This window comes from Syngnathus acus, chromosome 2, assembly GCF_901709675.1.
Source record: "Syngnathus acus chromosome 2, fSynAcu1.2, whole genome shotgun sequence".
Classification (NCBI taxonomy): domain Eukaryota; kingdom Metazoa; phylum Chordata; class Actinopteri; order Syngnathiformes; family Syngnathidae; genus Syngnathus; species Syngnathus acus.
In genome coordinates, this window is record NC_051088.1 from 13,535,368 (window position 1) to 13,557,078 (window position 21,711).

Genomic DNA, 21,711 nt, shown 5'->3' on the forward strand with positions numbered 1-21,711 from the left:
CAGTCTTCTTGGTTTCTGCAGAGCAGTATTGACACTATCCATTAGTCGTCTCGTTTTTGAGGAAGTGGTTGCCCTTGAATGGAAATGGTTCCTACTTGATAATTAGCATTAGCCAATTGTTCAATGGTTCCTACTTGATAATTAGAAGTGTTATTCAAATTACATTTTGAATGTTCTTGCTCTCTCACTGACATTTATGGTCTTTAAAAAAAAAAACATGTTAGTTGGTTTGGAGGGGCTATTTACTGTTGTCTGATTTAATAATGCTTTTAGTGACATTAAATACTCGGGCTTTAAAAGATTAAATATTTAAATCAATTATTCTCAGGAAAATAGAATTATACATTTCCCCTGTGAATTATTCCAGAGAAAGAAACCTTCACAGTGCTGCCATGGTGACACAATCTCCCCTTAGATCAAATTGTACTTTGAACGTTTTTTTCTTTTTTTTACCCCTTCTGGAGATGAGAGCGACATTTTAAAAAGAATCGTCTGATGCTGAGTGAAATTGAAATTTGTGTGCCATCTCTTCATTTCATCTTCTGTGTCCGTTAAACCTAAATAACTTAATTTATTAACTTTAATTTAATGGCAAAATTCTTACAGGTTATAGTTTAACATTACAAAGTAATGGAAGGACTCATTGTCTATCCAGAATAAATGTGAAAGTAATGCATATTTGGTAATATATTGACTCAATTTTCATCCAGTCAGCAAGAAGAATCAAAAAACCTTTCGCATCGTGTCCCAGATTTTTTAACCATTTGCATAAAGTGCCACTTTAAATTATTCACAGCTGTTGTCTGAGTCGTCATATTTCAGGCGTCTGTACTTTGTATCTGCCATTTGGAGACACATTATCCTGACATTTCAAGATGTCAGTGATGTAATTGTGGGAACTGAGGTTGGTTAAAAAAAATGAATAGACCAATCAGTCTCCACTGAAAGAGGTGGAAGCTACATTAGGGCATGACTTATTTGTGATGAAAGTGAAATAATACACCAAACTTGCAAAAATCCAGCCCCAAAAAACGGTAAAGAGAAAACTGATCGTTTTCTCATTAAAGCAAGAACAAAGGACAGCACTCCAGCTTTTCTGGATGGAAGATTTTTGCTCACCCCAGCAAGAGACATTCACTGCTCGTTAAGATAACACCATGCAATTTATTCTTCTACTTTGTTTTCATCTGACTGGCTGCTAAGGATTGAGATAGGAAGTAAAGTCACATTTATTTGTCTGGACCTTAATCACAAAAGAGTCTCAAAGAGCTTCACAGATCCTCCAGTTGACAAATATTAGCGACATCCCCGTGTTTTGTCGGTCAGGTTAAATGATCAACACTTAACAGTTAAATTTAACACATACATACAATAACAGACAGACGATGGCAAAATAACTGCAACACTTGTTCAGGAAAAAAAATCATAATGTGTCAACAATAGTAGTAGCGAGAGCTCTTCTGCCTTCCTACACATCATCACCATTTGTCATGAACACTTGTGTAATTACAAAACCCTCCTTTTGCCTTTCAGCAAATACTAATGTATAATTTCATTAGGAAGCATTAAGCACTGTAGCTGGCCCTTCCTTCCGGTATGTGTGCATATTAGACTCAGTCCCTTGTGTGCATATAATGAAGTACGTGATGCATTTAAATTGTACAGCATATTGCACACATACGTAGTGATGTGTCAGCAATAAAATGATCCATTACAATCTTTATTCCTATTATTATTTTGCTGAAGGAAGTCAAACATAAAGACTACCAAGGATATCATTATAGTAGTTTTGTCTCACACGTGTATTGTTACACACCAGGGAAAAGCCTACAAAATAATCCAGGATAAGCTCCTCCGGTGAGTTATTGGAATTGCATGGCTCAGTGAGAGTCACTTCCCAACCCAGAGGTTTGGGGTTTGATCCCGGGATGTCGAGCAGGTCAAAATAATCTTAGAATTGAATTGAATCGTATAGAAGTGGATGGATGGATGGATGGATGGATGGATGGATGGATGGATGGATGGATGGATGGATGGATGGACGGACGGACGGACGGACGGACGGACGGACGGACGGACGGAGAGCCAGACGTACAGATGATGGATGATTAATTCAAGACCATGTTTTAAAAATTGGATGTAAAGCAACCTAATTCTGGAGTGTGGATCAAAACCCTTTCTTTATTCTTTTCCGACTTCCGCCATCGTTATCCAAGGAGTCATTTTGCTGAATAACTATTTCTGCATTAACATATTCTATTGTACACTTCCCTACTTTGTTATGCAGGAGCCAAGCATTGGTATTAAATATTAAACTCAAGTGCCAAGGAGAGAAGATATGTCACCTCTGTAATTGTACGTATGGGGGAAATAAATTCACATGAGCACATTCTATGCCTCTCCTATCTCTCTCGCTCTCTCACTCTCGCTATATATATATACGCGTGTATATATATATATATATATATATACACGTGTGTATATGGATACCGGAAACAACAGAGGATTGTCATGACGTTTAGCACAGTAACTGGTATTATTTTGCTGGGTTGGCACGTCCTGTTTCTGGTCCACTGCACTTGGCTTAATAGAGCTCTCAGTCAGCATATTCAAGAGATTTTTTTTTCTTGTGAATATAGTGTTATGATTTGAATCCTCTGTGACTGATGTGCATTTGAGTCCATCTGTTTGTTTTGCTATGCTGGGTTCTGTCAGAAATGTTCCAGTACACTCTGTGAGCGTGAACTTTGATGCTAAGTTAGGTTTTATTTAATTTTTTTACTGCAGTGTTGTATTGTAACAAGTGATGGGAAGATGAAGTTTCAAATTTGCTTCATGAACCAGTAGTTTTTGACTCTTCTGTATGGCACTGTTGGTATCAATAAAGAGCAAATATATGGTAAGTCAGTGTTGTTTTCATCTTATGGTGAACAGACAGTGTTAGCTAGAGGAGTCCAAAAATACAATAATTGGTTCATGAAGCAATTTTGAAGCTTCAATTTTCTATGACTAATTGTAACCATGAATTGTAGCATTGTATGGTGCATGTGACATTATTGCAACAAACCTGTAGAACAATAAATAAAAAGTAAAAAAAAAAAATGAATAGACGCAGGGTTCAAAAATTGAGAAAAAGTAGTGGCTTATAGTCCGGAAATTACAGTATATACACAACTTGTAATAAAGAAACATACATTTTCTAATTTGCGGTTAGGCACGGGGTTGACATAACAAAAGACGGGGGACGTTTAAGAGAATGAACAGAACAAAGAAAATGTTTTAGCTTCTAATTGCAGAGTGTGGTAACTGCAGGGCATATTTTTTTAACCTTAACACCTCCCAAAATAATAGCTCGAACAGCTTGTTCCGGCTCTGAAATATATATATATATAATTGGTGGGGAATTACCACTTGCGACGGAGAGAATATTAGCCTTCAGGGCCATCTTCAAATTAGGCTCTCCATGCTGCATATCTGATATTTTAAATAAGATTGGCGGGATCATTATCAAGGCAGACGACATCGCATTAACGTGTTGAGATAAACACTTGACTTTCAACTGATATTAAAGTGAATCTTAGCTTTTTTTTTCCCATCCAAGATCAGCAAATAAGGGCAGATTAGCATTTTTTTAATGACCTCACAAACCAATCACAAATTTCTCAATTCCTCCATATTTATTCCTCTATTCAATAACACAGGTATTGTCTAATGTTCATACAACAAAGCACAAGCGGATGTTTAGACACCAGGCATCTCTAAAAAAGAGAATTTACAATCTATAGTGCAGTTCTATTGTACTGTCAAATAAGCCAAGCAGCACTTTCCTTTCACTCAATTAATTCTCAGATTCAAAGCCTACCATGACTTCACGTTGTCATCAGCGTTAAGAAACATTTGCCTTTTGTTTTTAATTGTCACCATGCAGTTTGCTGACATGACAGACAGGGAGGGAGGGAAGAGAAATATGATTGACCAGGACTATAAATAGAAATGTGGTCCTACTTTTTGAGGATGACGGCACAATGGTGCCAAGGAACACAAACTAAAAACTGTACAAATATAATATTAACATGGGGATGCATTTACTTGCATTTAAATATGTGTGCAAAATCCATCTTTATTTTTGGTATGCTTTGATTTAGTTTTCTGTTGGTGGTGGAAATCTTTGTATCTCACATCCAGTATTGTTGGATGGCACTATTAACCCCACTTTCAAGAATTAGTACACTGTGTCGCTCTGATTTGTCCCTCCTGCCAATTGTGTGGATTGTTACCTACTCGAGTCTGCCCTCCCTAAACGCCCCCCCTTATTGCGAGCCAATTACAGGCACCGTTGTGACAACACAGACTGGATTAGTTGGCCCCCTTTTAAGTATCCGAATGGAAAGAGATGGAATGTAAAATGATATTCAAAAGGCAAAGTCAAAGACACTAAAACAGAGATGATGGCTGTGCAGTTTATTTGTCTTTATTTCCCACTTACTCTTTAAGTAAGCACAGTTGATTTAGTTTGGTCAGTAACAACTTCATCCAGCAGAGCAAGAATGAACATCTGAAAGCAGCTGGCATCAAAAGTCTCCCTCTATGTCCCTAACTTTAAGAGTAAGCAAGCACTGACTCCTTAGGTGCGTGCATTTAAAATTTTGTCTGCCATAACGTTGTAGATTTTGCTCATCTTGAAAGTATTTTGGGGAATTGTGAAAACTCTTACGCCTCTCAAACATTCCATAAAGCCACTCCCCTGAGACTTCCCTCAAACAAAATAACTCAGGTGTCCCCTTGGCACAAACACAAAAGTACCAGTATAATGTACTGGTGTGAATAATTTACAATCTGTGATTGTAAAACTCCCGCAGAATGTAAGTATTGTTACGTTTTTATCATGACAGATTTTGTGGTTGTCCCATTTAGCTGACGCTGGAGTGATAGTGATTTACATTGTGAAACCGCGCTGCACTGTTCTCAAGTCAAGATGGAGAGCTAATGGAAGCTCACACGGCTTTTATTAGCTGTGAAATCCAATGGCATCAAATATTAAACACTTCATTATGGAACACTGCTTGTCTTGTTCCACAGAACAGCCACTTAAACCTACAACAGCCTGGAGAAAATAAAGAGGAAAGCAATGTAAGATGACAGCAGTAATTATTTGGAATCTATTTTATAAGATGTGTTTGTCATGAGGAAATTGCGCTTGTGTACGTGTGGACAGGTTTGTGCAAACATCAGCATGCCACTCAACAATAAGCGGTGTTAATAATAAATCTTCATATATTAAAACAAACAAAATGCAGAGTGGGCTTAAAGTAGCGGTAAAGATTAATTGCTATGTTGGAGGAACTATTCATATGAATACTGCCTATTTGGAGTTCCAGGTTGATTTCCCTACTGGTGGGAGTATATAGCTCTAGCTGTGTGTCTTCGCTATGATCACATAAAAAAATATATTTTATCCATATTACTGCTACACCACCAGTTTGTGTTTAAAGTAAGTGGTCGAAAGTCGCCATTGGCAGTTTTCTCCTCAGACTAAGCCAACATTGGATTGACTACCGTATTTTCCGGACTGCAAGGCGTACCTAAAACCCTAAAATTTTCTCAAAAGCCGACAGTGCGCCTTATAGTCCGGTGCGCCTTGTATATGGACTTAGGAATTTGGTACAAATTTGGTTAAACTGGCCCGAAGCATTGTGTCATGAAATCAATCATAATTGGCCCGCTGAAGATTATGAATCATGACTCAAAAGGACTATGGATCATTATTTTGTGATTATAAAGTAATTTGTTGCGTCTGAAGTTGCAATAAAAAAGATAAAATGGAGAATGATTTGATTTGGATTAAAAATCTGACATGATGCATTAATCATGCGCCTTATAGTCCGGTGCGCCTTATATAAGGACAAAGTTTTAAAATGGGCCATTCATTGAAGGTGCGCCTTATAGTCCGGTGCGCCTTATAGTCCGGAAAATACGGTATTTGTTTCAATGTAAAAGTAATAGCAACTGCAAAAGCAAAGGTGACAAACAGAGAGAGGACAGAGAAAGAAATAGACGAGGTGCTGAGTGAGGCAAAGGACAGCAAGAGAATGAGATGGAATTGCAGAAGAAGCAGATGAAACATTTGTCGGGCCGCATGAGTGACAGCTCCACCGATGACCGAGGAATGATTTATCCCTGGACATGGTTCTGTCTGTCAGAGCATCAGAGGACATTAACATGAGAGAGCATGCTGAGAGCAGACAGATAGGAGCCTCACATCATCTGTCATGTATTTAAAAGTTGACCCTCAGGAAACAAGCAACTAATCATTCCCTGTCTACTAAAGCTCTCTTGTCCCCTAGAATGCAGAGCGTCCTCTGAGGGACCCATGGGCAGACTTTTTTCCCTTTTGGCAGTGCATGATGAGAAAATTAAGCATTTTTGTCTGAAAACTATCATGATACCACAAGCTTAGCACAAGCGTGGGAAAGTCCGCCCATTAGTTTACAGTACCTCTCATGATCCATCAGGTTGGATAGGGAGCATCAGTGCATATTTAAGTTTGCCTCTCGTGGTTTGAGTGTCATTGAAGTGCCTTTGTGCAAACTTCAGGAGCTGCCGAAGCTGAAGAAGCATTGTTTGAGGCTGTGTTTACATTCATCATCCGTTATTCTGCTCAGGACCAAGACAACCGAAAAAACAAGAGGCAGCGTTCTGGGTTATTTACGCTCGTAGGATTTTTTTATTTTTTTTTTAATTAGCTGAGGTATTAAAATTAAAATGTCAACTATATCCATCCATTTTCCAGACAGCTTATGCTCTTTGATTAATAGATCTAGTATTTGTTAACTACCCCAAAAGTAAAAAAATCAAACAGTGACAAAATTGACAAAACAGTCATCAATCACATTCAAAACTGACATCACAGAGTTGGCACCTACTTGTGGGTAAACAGAGACCCAGAAAGTTACACAACTTAAGACCATGGTGCCTCTTGCCCTCTGCACAATAACATATCAATGTAAATTATTTTGTTGCAGCGATGTCTGGTCAATGTTCCTGTGTTTCTTTTCACACATGTAGAGTTTCATGAAAATTAAAATCAATGTCAAACAATGTGCTTGGGTGCTCCTGGCAGTTAAAGGATTTTCCTTCACTCAGTGCTTTGGCCTTTGAACCCAAGTAACCAGAACAACCTGAGCCAAGATTGAGATCATAACCCAGCAGCTGTGAAAGCGTACTTTGCTGTAAACATACAAAAGAAAGTGCCGCTTCAAAGTATCACTGACATTTGTTTGACAGTCTCAGCTTTGAGACGGCAACCCAGACATTTTTATCAAGTCATTTCCATATTAGGATGATAAAAACAGTCGCAGAATAACAGCAATTACGCCTTGGGCCATGTGAGATGAAAGCTAAACGTGACGAGAAGGAAAAAGATGTGCTGATTGAGAGATAGAACAGTGGTAAGAAAAATGTGTGGGTGACCTCGAAGCACAAGTTACGTATCCTACCTTGCAGTGGATGAGCAGGACAGATTGAATTAGCTCGGGCTCTCATTAAATGACCCGGCAAGCGTGGCAGAACACGTCGCTGCAGCTCAATCGAGTGAAAAATGTCGGCTTGTTTACAAACTTCCACACATGACAACCGAGTTTGTTGATGATGAATATGGGAAGATTTAATTATCAGACGATAGAATAAAAAAAAGTCCAATCAATACCTTTATCTTCCGCTATTAGCGACAAATCATTTCTTCTCTTGCCAAAAATTATAATTATTATTAAGTTAAACAAGTCTTGACCTTAAGGGGCAGTGGATTATGATTGTGTTCCTCCATACGTAAACTGGACAGAGCCGATAATGAAGTCATAAAGAGAATCTATTCATTGCTCTCATCACTTAGAGCAAGCAGAGATGAGAAACATCGATTTTCTCCATGGCCCCTCGATCTTGTCTGCAGACTACCAACTATGTGCATCGATACACGCAGGCCCCGTTTAGCCATTGGGACCCTTCAAAAGGCAGAGGAGTGGTGGACGGAGTGGGGGTGTTTGTGCCCAGGGGTCATGTTTGAGGAAGCAGACTGCTGATCAGAAGTTCTGACTCCGAGTTAATAAGGATGAAAATGGGTCAAGAGATTTGCAAGACATTGATGATTCCAAAAAATGCATTTTTTAAAAGATGGAAACAAATTGGTTGGGCTTGATACCATCTGATGCTACTGTAGCTTTGGAATAAACTTATTATGTATAAAGTACTCGTCAAACACTGAATTACATTCCAAAACACATCAAAATGGGAACGTCTATTTTTAGGTATTTTTCCCCATTATTATATTTTTCTGGTGAAACGCAATACATAGAAACCCATCTATTTATGCTGACTTTGCTCTGCCTCTTTCAATTAACACGCATTGATGTGTTTACGTATTTTTGGAAGAAAAAGGAAAAAAAAAGATCTACAACAAGATAAGCACATCCGTAAAATGAGATTAGAAACACTTTTGATGATTACTGTACATGCCAGAGCAGCTACTTGGGATTTCTTTCATTCATTTCCAATGGGCATTTATTCATGGATTTTTTGGGGAGATGTGTTGCCTTTATAATACAAAATTTAAAAAGAATCAATCCAAACCACATTGTCACTTTAGCAACATTACCCGCACAGCATTCACCCTGAGTCCAATTAATTCGTTCTATGTGTGTATTTGTGCATCTAAAGCATTTACTACTACAAGCACAAGTTGCTTGTGTACCGGATCCGGCGGGTAATCATGGCACTGTCAGAGAATTGCCTTCCTCTAGCGGGCAAAGCACCATTAATATTTATAACATTCAAAATCAGCCCCACACTGAGCACCGTGGCAGCAATCAGCTCACTTTTTTTGTGATATCCCCATCCAGATCAATTGTGATTAGCATTTCAAGCGTTTGCCAGAGTCCACAAAGTCTCTTGCTGAACTTCTCACTGATCCCAGAGATGAAAGCAAAAAGCGAAGGGGAGGCGGAGGAACAAAACGCAGCTGACACCAAGTTAAAGTAAAAATAAAACATTTGCTGCATAAAAACTAAAGCAAAGGGAAGCTTGCTATTTATTTGCAAATGAAACAATTACTAAGTGTTTGGGTCTGAACTATTCGTCCAGCCACATGGAAAACTGGTTACGACAAAAACACCAGGAATTTGCAAGTGACATATCCAAGCATTAAAAGAAGGCTTTGGCACTCTGGCGAGCTCGTTTCGGTTTCTCCCCCACCGTGATGGTGCCATTTTATGAACCTTTGTGTGGACTGAGATCCTATTGTCTACCCCGAAAGACAAACCAATCTGCTTATCTCCAAACCCAGAGGGAACGAAGGCGTTTGTTTCCACAGATCGAAATAATACGCAGGAGAGGACAGTAACCTTCTGAACGACAAATGGCAAGGGGTGGGTGTGCCACGTGTGTTAGCGAGTGTGTGCTTATGCGCAAGAAGAAGAAAAAAAAAAAAGCTTTTGTTGGCCTCAGGGCCGCAGCCACAAATGTTCATTTGCCACAATGGTGCGGTTTGTTCTTTCTGCATTGTCATTTATCACACCGAGCTGCGGCTGCAGCCAAGGTCCCTGCAAAAGAGAACACAATAACTGCCCCAATCCATACAGTATGTATGAGTAAGCAGAACAGACACATGACGTAATGTAGGGTCTCCTCAAGAAAAAATAAATAAATAGTATGAGTGAAGCAGAGGCAGCACAACATTTACCGGATGCAGAATATTAATTTGTTCTCTCTGTATTATTTATGAGGAATGATTTGAGATGGATTTGAAAACCTCATCCCCTGAGCACAATGTGCAGCATCTGAAAACCATGGAAATGATAAACATCAGCATTCTGGAAAGGATGCATGGGGGAGGGGGAAGAGGTAGAAAAGAGGAGCAACTCCTTTGGGGAGTAGAAATGCTCTTAGCGGCTTTGGTGAAAATCAAGACTCGCCAAATGGAGCACTTTGAGGACATTCGCACTCAACTCTCTTGGCTCGCTTACTTTTGTTTGCTCAGCTCTTCGCTTGACTGGAATATCCTAATATCATAAGGCTTCCAAAAGGTATATCGAGGAACTTTTATTACTTGCGCTTGCAAGCAACACACACAAACACACAGGTGGGCCGCATACAGCAGCAAATCTTCAGCGTGGTGACCTTTTCACACAACTCATGTTCTTCATAAATATATTCTTTTTGGTGCTTGCCTTTCAATGCGTCTCTCTGCGAGCATCTGTGTCTGGATAGTCCACGTGTGCATCGCTCGCTACAGCGCCGCAGAGTTGACCTTTCAATCCTTGCCTTGTCCCAGATTAAAACAGACACCACCCTCTGCTATCGAGCCAACTGATATCCACAGTGACAGTCGCACACTTTACAACACGGACACAATCTCATAACAAGAGAAGATGCAAGCAGTTTGTGATTATCCATGCTTTATAAAAAAACAAAAAAATAAATAAAAAAAACTGGGGATTTGTGCTCGCCCTCGCCACGCATTGCTTTGGCAACCGTAGAGGGAAAAACAATTTAAAAGTTTGGATTCATGAGTTTTAGACAAAGCTTGCTTCACAAATAGATAGATTACCGTCTTCCAGCAGTTGTTACCCCACGGCACGTCTCATAATGAGCATAGCAACATCTTTATGAAAACAAGTCGGAAGACACAACCAGCAGAGCACTGACCAAAACAAAATGCACCAATTTAATGTTTGTTGCTGCAACTGTATATGTTATCATTAGCAGGGTTCTGATACACACAAATAATCCACCAAATGATTTTATTCAGACTTAAAACATGATTACTGGCTACACTCCACCACTTGAAAAAGGTACATCGCTAAAAGATGAACATCGACACTGTACAATAAAGCATATAATGAATCATAGAAAGCGTTTAAGTCTTAAATGCAACACCATTGTGTGCATCCGCCTCAGGTTGTTGTCATGGCGACAGTCAGACCAAATTTAGAACTTTCAATCTTGGTGTTTGTGTTTAAAAGAAAACAAACAAACAAATTGAACACTGACATCAAGAAGAAAACCACTTAAAACAGTTCACCATCGACTGAGTTCTGCGGTTCGTAGTTTTGAAAGTCTCTGCCCTTTTCTAAAAGTTTCCTACTTGCGCTCACAGAGGATTATTGGACCTATTGTTTGTGACGCAGGCCATTGGATACATCAGGTAATACACAGACAGCATCATAAATTTTGTCTTGGAACAAAAAATAGTATCAAATAACGCACCGGACAGGGAAAATTGCTTTGAAGAGCAAAGACACAAATGTATTCCAAGACTTAAAAAGTTAACATCAAACTTTTGCAAATTCTTGGAACAGGAAGGGGAAATAATAAAAATGAAAAAAAAAACAGACGCTTTCTGAATCTCCAGCCGCATGGGAGGAATATTTAACTTGTGCTCTGTAGTGCATAGTTCAGAGGAGAACTGTTTGTTACAGCCTTCAGAAAAGGTTGACTGAACAGTGATCTGATTTGAACAAGCTCTCGACAGACCAGACATACTCTTTTGAAAATCCGAGCAAAATTGCCCCAATCCAGCTCCTCCAGAAAACAGTTAATTGTTTTGCACGGCATTATGTAAAGACAAGAAGTTGGCGAAAATAAAAAAGCTGATCTTGATGAGGGTTTCTCATAAGCATGCCGATTTATTCATGCGCGAGCGTCAAGAGCGCTTCCTTTGGGAGAGCTGAGGTCAAAGACATTAGCTCCCAGCATTGAGTAAGTGCAGAGCATTTAAGAAACTGCTGGTGATGAACCCTGACGTCTCAAAGGACGCTCGTCTGAGAAGCACGCAAAGATAAAAGCACAACGTGAGCGTTTTGGCTCCGTTTGGTGTTATTAAAGAAATAATCTCACATATTTTGATGAAGATAACCGACACTGAATCGACATTAAAAAAGCAAAAAAAAAAAAAACACTAGCGACTTAACAAATTGATGTCCACAGGGATGTAAATGTGAACTTCATTTTAATTAAAGTAGGACATGTGTGCTTGCCACTGTATTTATTGTTAATAAACCTTTTTTTAAATTGCTTTTATGTTTCATGCAGTTTCAGAAATCCCCCTGGGCCGCTATCAAAGCCACGAAGGTCCTAATAATCAAAGCTCTGCTTGTTATGAACAAGTCAATATTCCTACAAAGACAGGAGTGCGGATTAAAACAACTTTCAAGCTGCTGATTCCACTGATTTGGTGCGCTGGTTTAATTATAAAAATGCTTTGGGTTCATATTGAATGTCAACAACATCTCATCTACGACACATAATGAGGTACCAGATTTACTACATGGACGGGTTTTTTTCAAGATCTGAGTATTTAGAAATTAAACTACTGCATACTTGCTTCCCATACAATTAGGTAGTTTAGAATCTCATTCACCACAGGGTATTGTCGAAATATTTCTTTGTCATTTGGTATTTTTAATGCAATTACAAACAGGCAGTTTTGCCGTTGTGGGCGTGAACACAGTTGACTTGCTTTCTATTAAATTCAACGCAGCAGAAGTGCACAAACTTTGTGGTACGCTATGCAACCTTTTTTACGCCTCACATTGGGTCATACAAGTAAATGGACCAAAGGGTCATTATCACGACCTTACATTGTCGCTAGCGAGTACCGCTAATTCCCTATCTGAAATACATTTTGTAAAACTAAATGAAAAAAGATGATGAGCAAACTATGAAGACATTTACTCAACAAATATGAAACAAGATCAAACAGCAAAGTGAATTCCTAAAATTGACCAAATATTTAAGTGCTGACTGTTTGCCTCCCGTGTATTTGCATGCAATTGTATATTCAGCAGAGGCAACTGGGGCCATCATCACTCCTCAACATCATTCAAGATGGCCCACGAGTAAATTGATGCTATGTGAATCGGATCCAACAGATAATGATTCAAGCAAAACACGGCAGGAGATCTAAAAAATAGGAAAGCTCAACAGTTATCATCTCCAGCCAAGGAACAGAACACGTTAGGCAAGTCTGCAAAGAGATGCGGGTGCAGACACGATGTGCGATGGCTCAGCTAGGTTTATGACGCCGCTCCCGGTAGCTGTCACCGTCTCTCCCTGGTGCTTTTTGGATCGAGCTGCTATGTGAGGTCAGCCATGTCGGTGGTGGTGCTCGGACCCCCCATGCTGCTTTCACACTGCCGTCAAAGCCACTGCTGGAGGTGAGCGTGTTCTTTAAGTGTTGCACGTTTCATTGACGGTCCCTTGTGTAAGCAAACACACCATCGACCACAATCCAATATCCACAAATCCACCATCCACAAATACAATCCTTACCCCAAAATAATACACCACAGCTGACCCTGATCGGAAGAATAGTATCAATAATGAAAATCATCATGTTGCCACAGCCAAAGGAGAGGCGAACCCATGAGTGCCGTATTTTCTGCACTATAAGGCGCACTGCATTATAAGGTGCACCTCCAGTGAATTTTTTTATTTGAGAAATGTTTTCATAAATAGGGCGCACCGGATTAAAAGGTGCATAGAATAGAAGCTACTGCATCAAACTGGGGTTGACTAGGGTTGCGGTATGCATCCACTAGATGATGCTGTTCTAAAGGGAATGTAAATACAGTCAATGAGGTAAAGTCCAGCTCCGTATGAAAGTGATACGGTTTGGTTTATGACTTGGTCCAGCAACCCCACTCATTTTTTATGGTCATAAACTTTCTTTATGTCAGGGTTTTCCAGATTATCTTGATCGTATGATTATGTTGGAATGTAACCTGTAATAAATAACCTAGCTTGTCCCATCCTACACAACGTCGTAAAACACCCCCTGCTATGTTTTGACTAGAGGTCAAGGGCTTTCTCTCTATCCAGTCCACTCTAACCCCCACCCTGTTTCTCTTAATAAAAATGCTCTTGCAAGAGGGCAGAGTCAGACCTCATTCGATCATCGCTGTACGCACAGCGACGAATGACTCTCCACCTGCAGGTGTTTAAAAGGGCATACTGTCTCCCGTGTGGTTCTTGCAAAATAAGTTAGAGTGAGCACCACTCAAAAAGCACACAAAAAGAAGCGAGTGTGTGCGTTGATGCGTAATGCGTTGATGAGCTTCTTAGCTTTGATGCCGGGCTTGCTGCGGTGAGGGGGGGGCGGTTCACTGTGACTGCCTCCCGATAGGCTTACATGTATGTCAATCAAGTGATTCTAGCCTATAGAATCATTTTTTTTTTTTTTTTTAAATGTCATGCGATCGACCAGTCGTAGCTTACTTTGGTGACGCCCCTGACCACGGTTGCCGTAATGCTGAAAGCGATGCGACTTTGTAATTTACTTGTCATACTAAAGCGTACTGAAACATTTTGGCAGAGCGCTGTGTACAACCAGTATGGATCAATAAATTTATGAATTGATCCATGCATTATAAGGGGCACTGTGGTTTTTGGATGAATTTTAAGTTTTTAAGTGTGCCTTGTAGTGCGGAAAATACGGTATGTCTTTGATTATTTCATTTCCTAATGTGCCATTATGCCCAATGGGCAAGTTGGAGTTGAAAGCAGTATATAAATTCAGAGACAAAGACTGACAGTTGCTTTCGGAATAGCTCTCTAGTGAGGTGTTAAGGCTGTTGTTGGTGAAGAAGATACATTGGAGTCACTTTTCTCGTTACAGCTATTACGTGTAAATCTGTCATTGTTTAGCTTTGTTAGCTGTGATATTTTTCAGGAAAATTAGGCTATTACACGTGATGCGGAACCTGCATGAGCCTTTCAGAAGGAATCAATGTACACAGGTGGGATTTTTCTGTGCGTGTGTGTGTGTGTGTGCTTGTTTGTATTCACACGGTGAAGTGCCTGCCCGCAAACAAATAGTCAGATGAGTAACACAGTTTGCGCCGGCCTCTAGTGTGATAAAATACTTGTCCGCCAATTGCTTTCAACACCAAGTGAGTGAGCCTTGTTAAACTATACACCCTGTAGCTTTTTGCTATTCCCAATTCCACTGCTACTGCCGCAATTTCTACATTTGATACTGCAGTAGTGTTGCTCAGATGAAGCCGCAGTGTTGTTGTTTTTTTATGACTGAGGTGGAAAAATAATTGCATAATTAATGAGCACAAAAATACTTTGAGCATTAATCTTTATGAAAGAAAATTCAATTCTTATAAGTGAACTGACTAATACATAGGAAGTGGTCTTTTCTTTAATACCTATTTTTTACAACCTCATCTCCTTAACTTCACCTCCAAACAGCTTAAAAAAATCAAGATGCATTTAAAATTCATTGGCTGTGTTGACACCCTGTGCCACAGCTGGTTCGGTTGGTAAATGAAAGAGTGTGAAATTAAACAAATTAATTCTGCTTTTTTTACTGGCTGACAGCCCTGCTATGTGTCGCTATAGCTCAGCGTGCGGCAAGGGATGAAGGTGGAAGAGGCACGGTAGAAGGGCAAAATCAGGTGACAACTGTCAGGCCCAGGCGTGATGCTCGACACTAAGCCTGAGGGGATACCAGCAGTGTAAAGATATTTGGAGATGGCAAATAGACAAGGACGGATGGGAGGAGATGTGGGATGTGATAAAGAGAAGAAAACAATAGATGGTAGTTGTGAAAAGGAAAAATGGTAGTGGAGGTGTGGTTCTTGCAAATTGCAAGTAACTGCTGCTGATGTGCTGCCTTTTCAATTACCCACAGCACAATTTCACAGGTCTAGAGCTAATGTGTCGCTGTCAGTATCATTTAGGCTTGCACTGCTCTCTGCCACAAACCTTCTGCATTCTCCTTCTCCAACTCCCACACCTTCTCCGTCACTTCCACAATCTCCGTCAGCTTTTGAATGGTTAAGCCTCGTCGTGTAAATATAGAATATTCCGCTGAGACATTTGCACTGGTAGTCTTGGAGGGTTGATTTTTATTGACCATGACGGTCAATGAGCTCATATGGTAAGAGCAAGGCAGGAGAAGTTTATGTGTTTAGCACATTTCATGTACTAGACAATTTAAAGTGCTTTGATGATGACAGGATTATTATTATTAGATGACTTTTTTAGACCTCCAGTTTTATGGAGGTCTAAAAGGAGAGAGTTGCAATAATCTAGACAGGAGCTGACAAGCCTGTGGACAAGGATTGCGGCAGTGTGAAAAGGGGTCAGGGAGGGGTGAAGGCAGTTGATGCTACATGAATGGAAGTAAGCGGACAGGGTAATGTTATTGATGTGGGATTGGGAGGTTAGTGTGCTGTCAAAGATGACACCCAGACTCTCAACCTGAGGGGGTAGGTGAGTATTTGTCTATGCTAAGGGAAAGAGTGATCTTGTTACTGATGACGGGAACTTCAGTTTGGTTGCCTTTTGTTTTGGGTTAATCTGGTTATTTTAGACATCTGTGATTGAGGTGGGTTGCAAAGTGGACGGTTAGAGGTAGAGCTGGATGTTCTCTGCATAACAATGGAAGTGAATATTAAATTTATGGAAACTTTTGTCAAACGGGAGCAGGTAAAATGATGACGAGGAGGGGCCCGGGATAGATCCCAGGGGAACAACTAAAGTGACGGTAGATGGAATGGATTTGAGTAGTATAAAGTGAGTGTGGCCAGAGAGGTAAGACGGAAACAAGCCCAACGGTGGGTGGGTGACACCGATGGAAATTTAAAATAAAAAATGTCAAAATGAAAAGCTCGACTGTGCATCGGCAAACTGAGCAAGCAGCCAGGCCTCACCTGCATTTTCAATGAGAAAAGATCAGGAGGAAAAGGCACCAAAGATATCTACATCATATTCTTCTGGATCTTTGTATAAATAGCTGTCAGCTGACAAATGACCTTGGTTTTTAGTATGGCCCATCTGGCGCTGAAAGCAATTTGCCAACAACCATGCATAGAGCAACTGGACTTGCGTGGTACTACATTATATTTAAATAACTTTCAGCACTACGTGAGTAATATACTGTACCTTACATGAGGAATGAATTTTAAAAAGAACAAGCTGCCGGTTAAGCAGTTTTGGAGGCTTTTGGACTTTAATTAACTGTCTGAGCATAATTAATTGTTCTTTCTGTTCTTTGTTAGCATTCAAGCGGCAACAAAAATATGATGCGATGCACCAGGGTAAAACTCCTATATTAATTTTGCCTCGGGGAATACTTGCATTTAAATGAAGCTATTTTGATAGAAATGTTGTTAATGTCAATGATAAAACAACAAATGTAAATAAGCATTAAAGCACACATGAGACATGCAGCCTCTGTTAAAGGTACACCATTAAAAGACTTATGGTTCATTAATGCACTGATACCAAACTGGCTTTTATTCAACGTTCCGACTCTGAATACTAGTCCAGTAGCCTTCACTGTGATGGGTTGGAGGGGTTAAAAGAATGGAGAGATAAAGGGGTTCACAGGGGGGTTCAGATGATTATTATTCATTTGGCCATGTTGTGAATAATTTATCTCTAAGATGAGGGGCAGCTCTGGGTTCATAATGAAGCATAAGTCAGTTTAAAAGACTTTCAACACTTTAAAAGACTTTCAAGACTGTATACTGGCAGCAATCTGCCAAAGAAAAGTATCTCTAACTTCTATCTTCCTGTACGCAAATGCATAACTCCATCAAACCACCATTAGTGACCCAAGGCGAGCTGCGTTAATCAAAGTTTAACCCAGCCCCTATCTTGATGGGATATGACCAACTCGTGGGGGTAGATAGTCGGGTGCCGTCATCTGGTGCATCGTCGGCCTGAGCAGCTGCAAGAATCTGTCAAGGAACTGAGTGCTGAGTCGGGGGAAAGAGAAGCAAAAGAGAGAGGGAAGAGAAGAAGCAAGATCCAGTCTGTAGTGCTTTGATAAGACTTATTGTTTCATTATCTCTCTCTTTCTTTCCCTTGAGGCCAAGTCCTGAGTTGGCAAGCAGACAGAGAAAGACACATACATATGCACATTTTTCAGTATTATGCACACTGGACAGATAAAAAAAAAAAAAAAAGTTGGAAAAGTCTGCTTATCACGTTAGCACTAATCTTTTTTAGGTTGTTTTACCTTTCACTTGCCTATTGAGCTCTCTAACACTTGTGCTTTTTAGGATCAAAGCTAGGTGACCTGGAGCCGCTCACAGTTGACTTTTGTGGTGTAATGATTCTTTCACAATCAACGTCAGCATTCGGTACAACAGGTCCAAGCATTTGAGAAAAGGACATGCAGTCAAGTGAGTCTCCTTTCTCACTCGTTTTGGATAAGAGGGATGTCTTCAAGTGTGGCTTGCAAAACACCACTTGAGGTATTGCACAGTATTTATTTTGACCAAACACCTATAACGGCTGAAATGGCTTCATTACATTTCTATTCATTTGAGTGGGCAAATAAAACCTCGATTTGCAAGCGTTCCAAACGGAGTCATGGAATGAATAAAAGTCATCACATAAAATTCCACTAGGTAGAATCAACATACAAAAAAAAGCAACTATGTGATCTTAACATCTTAGTATATTTGTACTAAACTAATTAAATGATACCCAAATATGATTAATATTTAAATGTTCACATACAGTATTGAAATCCAAATTATAACAGGGAAGTCGCATTTTTCAAACTGGATCACAACTGGACCATGAAAGGTGGGAGAAGAAATGAAAATGTGTGTGGAGAAACGGTGACATCAAAACATTAACAACCACTTGACTGCAAAAATATGAAGAGTAAAGAAAAGGGCAAGTCAACTGTGAGAGTAACCCAGTAATAGCATTGACATTTTTCAACACCATCTTTATCCTGCTCCACTTAAGTATGAGGTCCTAAAAGACAAATTTGTGAATTCATGTCTAACATATTATTGCAAATGTGCATTTTTCCTTTCTTTTAAAACGCAGGCAGGCCTCTCTCTCTCTCAAATGGCCCGCCTCCCTCGCAGAGTTAAACAGCAGGGGGTACTTGGCAGGAACCATGCGGCCGTCCTCATCCCTTCATATTTCATTAGCGCTTCCTGTTTGCACCCGCTCTCTCAACAAACTCCCTCAGGGATGTGCAACAAAGACAAAAAAAAAAGAAGATAGTGTGGGAGGGAAAAGGTTTGAAACAGCAGCATGCATAGACACATCTGTGGACTGGTTCCTCATCTACATGCAGCTGTTTTGGACAAAGGCTCCTGCTATTTTTGTTTATCGACTTGAAGCAGTTATCATTGTTTTAGTTTTAAATCACAAGCTTTTAAAAACATTTCAAAATGCTTAATACGTCCTGATTTTTAGGAGTAGGATGAAATGGATATGAAGTGGAGAGCGACACGAGTGATATCACAAAGATGTGTCAAACTGATTAATATTGTAAACTATCTAAAATGATTAATGCCCTTGGCAATTGCCTAGAGTAAAAGAGTTACAAGGATTCACTTGTTCCACAATCCTCTAAAAGTATTTTCAGGACTTTATCTCGCTCAGGAAATAGAAAACTATTTTTGGATGACGATAAACATTAATATTAAAAATCTTTGGCATGACTTGAGTTTTCCCCCTGCGTATGGGAAGGGTAAAATTCTAAAACACTAAATTGGCATTAGCACTAAAGAATGGGTTTTTTTTTATCAAAGAGAGAAACATGAAGTTCTGAAATTAACATATGATGTTGGGACATCAAGTGGGCAAGTCAATAATTGCCCTCTGCTGTGCACCATAAAAACAGGAATGAAGAGAATGCAAACAAAAATTATGCAAATTGCAAAATGGAGAGCAGCCTTTCCTCAATGAGGGCAGGGAATATGCTAACAAGAAGCCAGAAAAAAAAAAGACACAACGTGAAGATCAAGGATGAGGGCAATAATATGAGGAGGCATAAGAGTATGGAGAGCTAGCCTTGAACGGATTGACAAGTATCTAGTTATTTGCTGATTTGGCGCTTAGCAAAAGGCAACTCGAGAATGAAAACCTTATTTTCGAAATGCCTGTCTATTGTGGTGTACACACCCATGGCAATTGATAATACATCAAGAGAAATCAGTTCAGCGCTATGGTGTAACTGGCTCAAAATATACAAACACAGAAACACATTTCCCCTGGCCGCCATTCTTAAGAACTGCACTGGGTTCAAGTAGAGAGCACCCTGCATGCTAATGAGGGAGAAAACACACAAAACTAATGTTTGGAGTCCATTAAAAGGTTGATTTCAGGTAGCGCTGAGGCTAAGTGTACCAGCAGGCATTCGTTTGTGAACGTTTGTTTGTGGGTTGCAATTTAGGATTATTCGTAGAACCTTTAGTGAGACAGTAGGCAACGGAAGGCAATGTATGGAGTTGTGTTTTCTTAAAAGGATCAGCCTACCTCTATTGGGTGTGTATTCATACATAACACAAAATCCAACTTAAGACATACCGTATTTTCCGCACTCTAAGGCGCACCTAAAGACCTCCAATTTTCTCAAAAGCCGACAGTGCGCCTTATAATCCGGTGCGCCTTATATATGGACAAAGTTTTAAAATGGGCCATTCATTGAAGGTGCGCCTTGTAATCCAGTGCGCCTTATAGTGCAGAAAATACGGTAATCAAGTACTAGCAGACAACATATCAGTGAAGTCAACTCTATATGAACCTTTAATTTAGAAAGTATTGGCTTCTGAAAATCATTCTGTACTCTACAGGCTAAAGTAAAGAAAAATATCCCTCCCTGTTCAGAGATTTAAAAAAAAAAAATACAACTGGTTCATGAAGCACAGTTGAAGCTTCAATTGTCCATCACTACCTTACAGCCATGTTGAATTTCTGTTCTATGGACACTCGGCGAGTAAACTTCCTCAACTCTTTAAGAGCCCAGTCAAGTTCATGTGGCCATGCCAGTTACTTTCACATAACTTTACAAAATTGTGACTGTGACCTCACAGACAGACTGAATGCGCATTGAACCAAAACATATTCAGTAGCTCTAATTGCCTTCATCCTGGATTTACATGCTTTTCTGTGATTGGTCTTTAAAAAGCAGCACTTTCTCCCAAGTGGTGGGCAGAAAGCCACAGATGAGGTGCCACTCTGCAGGGAAATTGTCCTGAGGTGACTGGAAGCAAGCCAGAAGGGTATGTGGTATGTGGTGTGTCACTTTCATTTACTCCAAGCGCCCACACGCGGTTCATAATATTACAGTGAATCTGCTGAGTCGAGCGAGATAGGGAGCCATGTGAAAGTGGATTTGAACTACAGCTGACAAGCAAATGTGTGAGGCAATAATGGCACAGGTCTAATAAAGAATGCATCATTTCAGGCTTTCCTGAAGACCTGAGAATTAAGAAAATCTTCTTAGACTTCCACTCGTGGAAATGCAGCATCTTTGAAACTATTTATTGTCACCGGCTCATCCTATTGTAGGCCATCCGTATCTATCTTACGGACAGTGGCGGCTATTCCCAATAACTGTTATTTTAGCCCATTTACCTCACGGGACCGCATGATTATAAATGACAACTGTATCTCTCCAGCCACCCCCTAATTTGACGCCAAAGCTATCCAGAGAACCACAAAGAGTTTATCTTTTGTGCTGAATTGTCAGACTCCATTAAGTGCTGGGCCAGTCTTGAGCACATGTGGTTAACCAGGGAGGCTGCAGATTAAAACATGACTTTGCTTTATGTGAGTATAATCAGAGTGCACATCTGTGTCCCTGTCATTGATTTAATAACTCTGTCCATCCGCATAATTTCCATGAAACGTCTGCATCGACAGAACGTACTGTATTTTGGGACCTTGACA

The 21,711-nt window shown here is 40.0% G+C and overlaps 1 protein-coding gene and 1 long non-coding RNA gene across 2 annotated transcripts in view; one reads left to right on the forward strand and one right to left on the reverse strand.

Moving 5' to 3' along the window:
* Window positions 1-21,711, reverse strand: part of LOC119119173 (cadherin-4-like) — a 155,234-nt gene that overhangs the window by 108,577 nt on the left and 24,946 nt on the right. The window lies entirely within an intron of this gene.
* Window positions 2,572-2,864, forward strand: LOC119119189. The gene is made up of 2 exons (XR_005097159.1): window positions 2,572-2,668; window positions 2,759-2,864. It is a non-coding gene; the product is annotated as an uncharacterized LOC119119189 (long non-coding RNA).